This window comes from Sciurus vulgaris (genome assembly GCF_902686455.1).
Source record: "Sciurus vulgaris genome assembly, chromosome: 7".
In the NCBI taxonomy this organism is placed as follows: Eukaryota; Metazoa; Chordata; class Mammalia; order Rodentia; family Sciuridae; genus Sciurus; species Sciurus vulgaris.
The window spans coordinates 117,782,300-117,792,505 of NC_136467.1; positions in this window are offsets into that span (position 1 = coordinate 117,782,300).

Below are 10,206 nucleotides of genomic sequence, written 5' to 3' on the forward strand. Positions count from 1 at the left end.
GAATTGATAGAAATGGGCAGCTGCAGAACAAGTGGGAATAAGCGACTCCAGTCCAGGTGAAGGGAGAGAGAATGGAATTAAAGAAGAGGCGAGGTGGGGCTGCAGACTTAGAGGTGGCAGGTGGGGGTATGACAAGGATGGGAACAGGGGAAGAGAGGCTGAGGAGCCACAGGACACCCCAGGTCTGGGAATCATCCCCACCGGTGATCAGGTGATCTTAGTAAGAAGCAGAGGATGTCCATGAAATATGGGCCTCTCAGTGCTGTGGAACTGTTTTAGAGGTTGGTAAGTTCGAAAGAGTCTTCTCCAAGGTCAACTATTCACCTCCACCCCAACTCTACCAGAGATTCCTAACATAGGTAGGGGTTTCTCTTATTCTCAGGAGCACCAGGTATGGGCCTCCATCTTTCTTCACCTGTGTATTCCACGACTGTTCCCTGAACATACAGGGAGAAGGTGTGCAGCACAATACCCATCTGGAAAATTGTACCTGCTTGGTGAGGTATCTTAAATTGGTAAGCTTGACACAGTTTCCAAAGTCAAACAGTCCTTCCAAGGTGCAGCCTATCATGGAGGGAAGCAGGCTTCACAAAGCCTCCTCCTTGTTCATTGGCTGGGGGTAGAGCCCTAGTCTGCATGAGCCATAATAGGACTCTGGAAAGATTAATGAGAACACCAAGAATATGCTGTCTAGCCATATGATGCTTTCCATGACTAATGTATGCCTGCTCTGATTGACTGACATGGGCTATCAGTGGTGAAGGGGATCAAATGCTACAATCAGAGACCTCGGCTAAATCCCCAGCCCCACTGCTCACTGCTATGTGACCTTAGCATGGCAAGCAACTTTCTAAAGCTTACTGTCTGTGATGATTAATTTCATGTGTCAACTTGACTAGGCCGTGGTACCCAGATACTGAGTCCAACATTATTTTGGATGTTCCTGTGAAAGTGTTTTCTTCAGATAAGACTAACATTTAACACCACTTGGGCTGTCAGAATCAACCTGCTGACCCCCGGGGTGCTCTGCTCAGGGAAAGGGTGAACTCCATTATCAAGGATGCTATTAATACACAGAAGGCATAAGTTTGTTCTGAACTAGACCCAGTTTATCACAGACACATCATTCACTAGGTGTTCTGATCATAGGTCTGATCATAGACTGATCATGCTTTTCTCACTGACATTTTTTAGGATAGAATACCTCAACTTCTGTTATCTAACAGTCACATCCAAGGATACACTTAAAGAGAGAGAAAACCCCTATCTACCACGATTTCCTCCAACAAAGTGCCTTTCAGCAGGACATGAACTGGATGTCACAGCAGCTTGAAGGTATTTTTAGTCCCTCATTGTCATGAAGTATAATAGAAAGGCCTCAGAATATGGCTTTGGAAAATCCTCATTTTAATCCCAGTTCTGATTCTTACCGCTAAGAGCATCATTTAGCTTCCCTGCAAAGTACTGATTAAGAGAAGAATCTATCCCATGTGCTAGAGTGAGGATTACACGAGGGGATATCTGTACCTTACAGATGTCCGCTATTCTTCCATACCTTTTCCTCTCGTCCCCCTCTTTCCTATCTCCACCTCCTCCCCAACCCCCCGCCCACACCATTCCTCTGTTTGTTAATACCAAGAATGCACTTAACATTCACATTCAATTCCCCAGGTTCCTGGCATCCTGTTTTCTGCAAATCTCTTTGCCCAGAGTTAAGAAATCTCCCCTGGCTCAGACATGACCACACCAAATAGGCAGCGATTGGAAAATTGCCCCCACCACCACCTCCTTAAAGTCCGTCTCCTTCCGAGTCAAGGGCTGCATTTCTGAGACGCCTTCTCAGGTTGTTTGCAGCAGCTTTGAGGGTCAGCTCTGCTGCCTTGCCTACGTCAGAACCCTAAGTGTTTAACCACAAGACACACAAGCCTGGGACAGCTTGGCGGCAGCCCTCCACCTCCACCCCCACAGTGAGGCAGGCCACGCGTGCATCTAATCTGGTATGCGGCCCCCTTCGGAGGCCAATAAGGCAAACTCTGACCCAATGGACCACACCTGGCCAGATGTGGGAAGGAATACCGGGCAGTGAGCAGAGGCCTTGAGTGGGCAGGGAAGGGGTCGAATTCTTTCCTGACACCCCCTACACAGTCCATGTCAGAGTCCAAGGTTCCCAGACTGGAGAAGACCATACCCACTAATAGACAGAGCTGCCTGTTTCTGTCATTTCTGGATCGAGAGTCTTGCACTATCATGATCATACACAAACTTACATTTTATCCCCATTTTCAATAGCTTGAAAACCCTTTAAAAAAAATAAAGCTCAGAACCAAGTGCTCCAGTCATCTTCAGGATGAAATTGTATTTGGGGATATTAAAAAAAAAAGAAAGAAAGAAAGAAATCTTTCCAAGAACTGTATTGAGGGTGAAGATGGGCAAAACACACACACACACACACACACACACACACACACATGCACACTTTTCTCCATTGAGAAATCATCTGAGACTGTTTATAATGTTTAGGTACGTGTGACTTGGGCTGCCACATATGTGTGTGTGCAGTTGAACAGGACTTTTGGAAGACTGAGGGACTCCAGGAGAAGCACACCATGTTTCATCATTCATTGGTTTTGTCTTTTAAAGGAAAATATCTTAAAAATGGGGAAATGATGATGTTAAGAATCTGTTCTTAATTACTACTCGGTAAGCTGGCAGTCTGTTTCATCCCATTCATTCCTTCTGGAAAGTTCCCAGCAACTGGTCTGCTCAGCTGTGTGTACACAATCACACACAGAGATAAAACTTACCCCGAATGCCCTCAGATGCGCACAGGACATTTGCATACTTAACACATCCTTCTCTGTGTTAAATGTTCATAAACACAGATTCTTACACATGGGGGGTGATTCATAAGCACCTAATGCTGCATATCTGTGCTTTGGGACTCTGGTATAAAGTCCTTTCTTACCTTCCTTAAAAGAAGGGAGAGACAGCAGCAAAGAACCCCTTCCGTGAAGCCTTCGTCCATTCATTCCTGCTGAGTGCCAGGGCATGTAGGAAGCCCTGAGGCACACGATGAACAAGATGGGCACCTGGACAGAGGGGAACCACAGTCCACCAGAGGACCCACACAATCCAGCTCTGTTACCTTCAGGTTTTTAAAAATTCCAAATGTTTGAAACATTCAGAACTGCTTTATTCAGGAGGTCAAGGGCAATGTGTGGCCCTGTCCTGAGCTTAGCTCTCTGGATGAGGAAGAAAATAGCTGCCCTTTCCACTGGTACCTTTAGGGTCAATATTTCAAAAATATCTCCTACAGAAACTAACCCCTTGAAATAGTTTGCCAAAAAGGTGAGGGAGGGGCTCGATCTGGTCAAAAAGTTTGATAAAAATTATGTACTCCACAGCCTCCCCTGAACCTTACAGCATATATCAGCATATCCAAGGTTCTGAGAATTCCTGTAGCCAAAGGGACCTGTCTGTGCTTCACACGGTATTCCTCCAAGTTATCTCCTCACAGGAGCCATTTTTCACATAACATCTATGAACAACCATAACTTTAAGAAGCGTTGTTTAGTCTGAAAGGGACTAGGAAAAGTCTCTGAAAATAAACATGAGTGTAACAGGATGCTGAATTGGAATTTTTAATGAAGCAGCCAGATACAATAGATAAGAAACTCTAAAATAATGTTTCGGAGTAAGAAGTTGATTTTCAAAAGGAAATATCTGAGAACCCAATTTCAGGCCTCTAAAACCCCCTTTTTATAAGGAGTTTATGAAAAGCCTTGGAAGCTTGTTGGTTGAGAAAGAATGGCATGAGGATTTCTTTGAGAGACCTGCACTGAGTTTCTTTCCCCACCCCACAATGAGGAGAGCTGCAGAGGTGTGACTCCAAGGACCCCACCTAAGTGCCCACCTAAGTTGGAAATTGGGGACCATGTTGGACTTTGGTCTTGGAAACCTGGAAGAAAAGAGACACAGATGGTGACTTGATTTGGTGGTGGACTAAAGGCTGGCACTCCTTGCACTTGTCAGGACGAGGATTAAATGCCTGTTTTCTAAGGACCATACGTGGTCAGTAGGAGAGAGAAAGTGAGCCTGGAGCTCTACTTAGAACTTATCCAAGAAGACTACCTGGGAGAATTATTGAACCACAGTATCAAGAGTTGGTATGAAGTGGACCATTAGAAACCCAAACCAAGTGGAGGAGAATCAGTTAAAAGAAGAGAATGCACAACCAAGTTCATAAAGGATCAGTTAGAGAGGCCAATGGAAGAGAACCTGCCAGAGAGCTCAGGAGAAAGCAGTGGAGCCATTTGCAACTGTACCAGTCAAGTGAAAACTTTCCTGTGGAAAGAGGGACATCTAGCTATGGCTGAGTGAGGAGATCAAAAACCTGATCTCCCAAAGCCATATAAATATGAATATCATTGACAGAAGCAGTCATTTCAGCACTCTGGATATCAGACAAAGACATACGACAACCTGAGAAGAGTTTCTACTTTAAAAACTTGAACTCAGGGTAAGAATTGCATGACTCCGGTGCTGTAGGTCAAGGCTGAGTCAAACCCCTTGGTTCATCACTACACTGCGCAAACACAAGGAAGTCCACCTTATAAATAAAAATACTAAAGACAAAACAAAACAGAGACGTCAATGTCTGCATACTGCACATCTTGCAGTTTTAACCAAGTAAAAAGTAAATGTGCAAATGAAACAATAGCAGCCTTCCATGGGAAGCAAAATTAGAAGCAAAAGTTGCTACAACAGGTTCTCTTAAATGTCTAGTTCTCAACAAAAAGTACAAGACACACAAATAGTACAGTAAGATCCATATGTGAGAAAAAATTCAATCAATATAAATTGTCTTGAATGTTCTAAAATGTTGGATTTTGGATTTAGCAGATAAAGATTTAAAATCAGTCACTATAAATGTTTTTAAAAAAGCAAAAGAAAGTGATGTTTAAAGAATTAGGAGCGAGTGACAACAATGAACTAACAAATAGAGATTCTCAATTAGGACACAGCAATTACAAAGAAGGGATCCAGGTGAAAATTCATGAGTTGCAAAGTACAACTTAAAAAAAAAAAATCTCTAAAGGACCAAAAGATCATCCAAGATGGAAGAATAAGGAATAGGTGAACTTAGGGATAAGATAGATCAATAGAAGAATACCAATCTGAAAATCAGAGAGAAGAAAAATGAATGATCCTCAGAGATCTTTGAAATAACATAAACTGTGCCAAAATTCACAAATAGAAATCCCAGAAGAGAGGGAAAAACATTTTAGCATAAAATTTCTGAAATTTGATGAAAAGTTTTAATCTAGTGATCTGAGAAACTCAATAGCCTCTAAGTAAGATAAGCAGAAATAAAGGTATGACTAAACAAATCATAGTCAAACCCTATTTTGGGGAGATTGAACTCAGGGGCACTCCACCACCGAGCCACATCCCCAGCCCTGTTTTGTATTTTATTTAGAGACAGGGTCCCAATGAGTTGCTTAGTGCCTCCCTTTTGCTGAGGCTGGCTTTGAATTCATGATCCTCCATAGCCTCCCAAGCCCCTGGGATTATAGGTGTGTACCACCACACCCAGCAGTGAAGCTCTTAAAAAAAAAAAAAAAAAAACAAAGAGAAACTCTTCAAGAAAGTAAAAAAAAGGAAATAGCATACCTAGGGAACATCAACATGATTAATGGTTGACTTCTCTTATGAGCAACGGAGACCAGAAAGCAGTAAAATAGCACAAAGTCTTTAAAAAATATTGTGAACCAGCCAGGTATGGTGGCACACATCTGTAACACCAGTGACAGGAGGCTGAGGCAAGAGGATCGCAAGTTCAAGGCCAGCCTCATCAACTTACCAAGGCTATAAGCAAAGTAGAAAGACCCTTTCTCAAAATAAAATATAAAAATAAAAGGTCTGGGATATAGCTCAATGATAAAGTGCCTCTGGGTTCAATCCCCAGTATCAAAGAAATAAATAAATAAAATAAAAAATAAAAAAAATAAAAATATTGTGAACAAATAATTCTACATTCAGCAAGACACTCAAAAATTAGGCAAAATAAGTTGGGCACAGTGGCACACACCTGTAATCCTCGTGGCTTGGGAGCTGAAGCAGGAAGATCACAAGTTCAAAGCCAGCCTTAGCAACTTAACAAGGCCTTAAGCAACTTTTTAAGACCCTGTCTCAAAATAAAAAATACAGAGGGCTGGGGATGTGGCTCATTGGTTAAGGGCCTCTGAGTTCAATCCCTGGCACCAAAATAAATAAATAAAGACAAAATAACCCCCAAAATGTAGTCCTAAAAAAAAAAAAAAACCAAAATTATATCCTTAAAAACTTACTTTTCACAGAAAGAAAGTAGTCAAAAGTAATAAGAAACAACTAGAAAAAAATAGCAAAATGTTAATAAAAAAATTCAACCATAAAAATAAACATTAAATATGAATGGTCTAAAACCTAATAAAAAGGCAGGGATTATCAATTGTATTTAAAAAGTAAGAATCAATTGTATACTGTCTACAAGAAACACATCTTAGATTCAAAGATAGAAATCAGTTAAAAACAAAAGAATGGAAAAGGACATACCATGTAGACAGTATCCATAATAGCACTGGAGTGGCTATATTAATATCAGATGAAATTGACTTCAGAACTGGAAATAGTATCAGAGACAAAGAAGGATAATTTATAAAGACAAAATGGTCAATACATCAGGAAAATGTAAAAAATAATAACAGAACCCCAAAATTTATAAAGAAAAAAGTGACAGAACTTGTGAGGAAAAATAGAAAGTTGAACAATGATAGTTGAAGATTTCAATATCCCACTCTCAACCAATTATTAAGACACTAGGCAGTAAAGTGGCAAGCATATATATGACTTTAACAACCACACAAACATTGTGTGAGTGTGTGCAGGCATGTGTGCCCGCTATGGTTTGAATGTGTCTCCTGCAAAACTCAGGTATTACCAATGTGATAGTAATAAGAGTTGGAGTCTTTCAAAGGTGATTAGGCCATGAGGGCAACTCCCTGTGAAAGGGATTAAGCCCTTAATAAAAAACCTTCATGTAGCACTTGGCTAACTTACCCATCTTACACAATGTGGGAATACAGCAGTCCTCCCCTGCAGAGTATGTACCCCTTGCCAGAAAACCAAATCCACCAGCACCATGATCTTGAACATCCCAGCCTCCAAAACAGTGAGAAAATAAATTTCTGTTCTTTATAAATCCCTCCATCTCTGTTATTCTATTACAGCAGCACAAATGGACCACAACTCCACGCGCGTGTGCGTGTGTGTGTGTGTGTGTGCTGATTTATTTTATGGGCTTGTATTCATAATAGCACTGGAGTAGCTATATTAATATCAGACAAAATAGACTTCAGAACTAGAAATAGTGTTAGGGACCAAGAAGAATATATTATAAAGACAAAAATGGTCAATACATCAGAAATATATAATAAATAATAGCAGAACCCAATAATACCTGGAGAATGTTTCAGATGTGCTTGGAAGTCATATGCATTCCACAGCCATCAGATGACTATCTTATCATTGCAAAATATCTTTCTCTAATACCATTTCTAGTCTAGCACACTGGAATGTTCTCCAGGAAAAACCATGTACAAGGCTATAAAACTTAAAATCAATGTGCTTAAAAGGATTGAAATCTTATAAATTATGGGATTTGACTATAAAGGAATTAAAACTATAAAACAACAAAAAAATAAATCTGGGAAATCCTTGAATATATGGAAATTAAGCAACATACTTTTAAATGCTCTTGCATTAAGAAGATGCAGTGTTATTAAGACTGCTATGGTTTGGATATGGTTCAAGTGTATCCCCCAAAGTTAAGTGTGCTGGAAGCTTGGTCCCCAAGGGTAGCCATATGAGAGGTTGTAGAACCTTTAGGAAGGTGGTTAGTTGTGGGTCATGGGTCAGAAGGGATTAATGTTAGCCTCAGGGAGTGAATTAGTTCTCATGAAAGTGGTGTGTTATCAAGCAAGGCCGCCCAATGTGCATGGCCCCATCTGCACACAGCCAGTGTCCTTTCCACTTTACTGTGTGGTGACACAGACAGGGTAGCTTTAGCCAGAGCTGGAACCATGCTTACTGGAAATTCACCAGATTTCATGAACCAAATAAACTTTCTTCCTTTATACATTACCCAGACTCAGGTATTTTGCTATAACAACACAAAACAGAAAAAGATAAGGATGTTTATCCCTTCAAATTTTCAGCAAGGTTTTCTGTTTTTTATTTTTTTAGCAAAGAAAAAAATTAAAATTTATATGGAAATGCAAAGGACCTAGAAATAAGCAAAACAAATTTGAAAATGAACAACAAAATCAGAGTATTTACACTACATGATTTCAAAACTTACTATAAAGCTACAATTATCAACACAGTATGATGTTTGTAAAAGAATAAACCCAAATAAACATAAATAATCTGCACAAAGACATGTGGGAATGTTCATTGCGGCATGATTATAATAGTCAAAAAAAAAGCAGTAACAACTCAAATAGCTATCATCTGGTGAGTGGATAAACACAGTATATCCATGCAATAGAACAGTATTCAGCAACAAAAAGGGGCAGATTTATGATGCATGTCACAATGTGGATGAACTTCCAAAGCATTATGCTAAGTGAGAGAATCCAGACACAAAGCACTACATGTTGTATGATGTCATTTATAGGAAGTGTCCAGAAAAGGCAAATTCACAAAGACAGAAAACAGATCAGAGGTTGTCTTGGACTAGGGAAAGGGGTTCACTTCAAATGGGCTTGAGAATGATTTTTAGGGTAATAGAAATGTTCTAACAGTTAAAACTACGATGGTCCATGATTCTACTAAAAATCACTGAGTTACACACTCGCAAGGAGTGAATTTATGATATGTCAATTATGGAATGTAAAACTTGTTTGTTTGCTTGCTTTTAGTCCCTGCCTCTGCTCTTTCCTCCCAACTCCAATCCTGGGGAGAAGGGTGGGTAGGGCAAGAGCCAGGCCAAAAAGAGACAAGGGTGCTGACCACATCCTTTTCCAAAGGCAGTTAGACTGGTCAATTTTAACCAAAGAGAAGGTGGTGTGGGGAGAGAGGGTCAGAGAAGAAGGGAATCTTAATTTAACTCTAAATCGAAGTACTAACTAATATGCCAAATTGGATTTTTAAAAATGAGACTACATTTAACTCCCTAACATGTTTGCAGAACTTTCTGTCAATTACTAATGACCAGAAAAGTCACTGAGCCTGAGTTTGTACATAGTAGCGGGGGGGGGGGGGGGGGGGGGGGGGGGGGGGGGGGGGGGGGGGGGGGGGGAGGATACATACCATAGGTAGGAGAAGGTAGCAGGAGACAAAAGTAAAGTTGATTTCATGACTACCACCCATGAAATCTTATTTTTTAACCTCTGGTTTTTACCAGGATCAAAGCAGAGCAACAAGGACACAGATTCAGCAATATAATTAGGTTCAAAGTGTTTGGGGACCATAGAGATTTGAACTCAGAATTTTTTAGATCTGGCTTTGAGTCTTAACTTGGCTATTAATAGCTATGTGGCTTTGGTAAAATCACTTAAGCTCTCTGGTATCAAATCCCATATGTTCAAAATGAGGTTAGTAGTATATACCTGAAGGGGTTACTAGAAGGACTAAGTGGGGTGATAGATACAATAGGATTTTGAAAGAAAATCTATCAGTATAGGTGTAGTCAGGGTTCAATCAAGAAAGATGAACCCAACATCTTTAGCGATTAGAGAAATGCAAATTCAAACTACATGGAAATTTCATCTCACTCCAGTCAGAATGGCAATTATCAAGAATACAAGTAACAATAAATGTTGGCAAGGATGTGAAGAAAAAGGTACACTCATTCATACATTGCTGGTGGGACTACAAATTGGCGCAGCCACTCTGGAAAGCAGTAAGGAGATTCCTTAGAAAACTTGGAATGGAAAACTTGACCCAGTTATTCCACTCCTTGTCATATACTGGATGGACTTAAAATCAGTGATGTGGCCACATCAGTGTTTATAACACCTCAATTAACAATAATTATGGAACTGACCTAGGTGCCCTTCAACAGATGAATGGCTAAAGAAAATGTGGTATTTTACACACAATGGAATATTACTCAGCCAAACAGAAGAATGAAAGTCTGGCCTTTGCAGGCAAATGGATGGAACT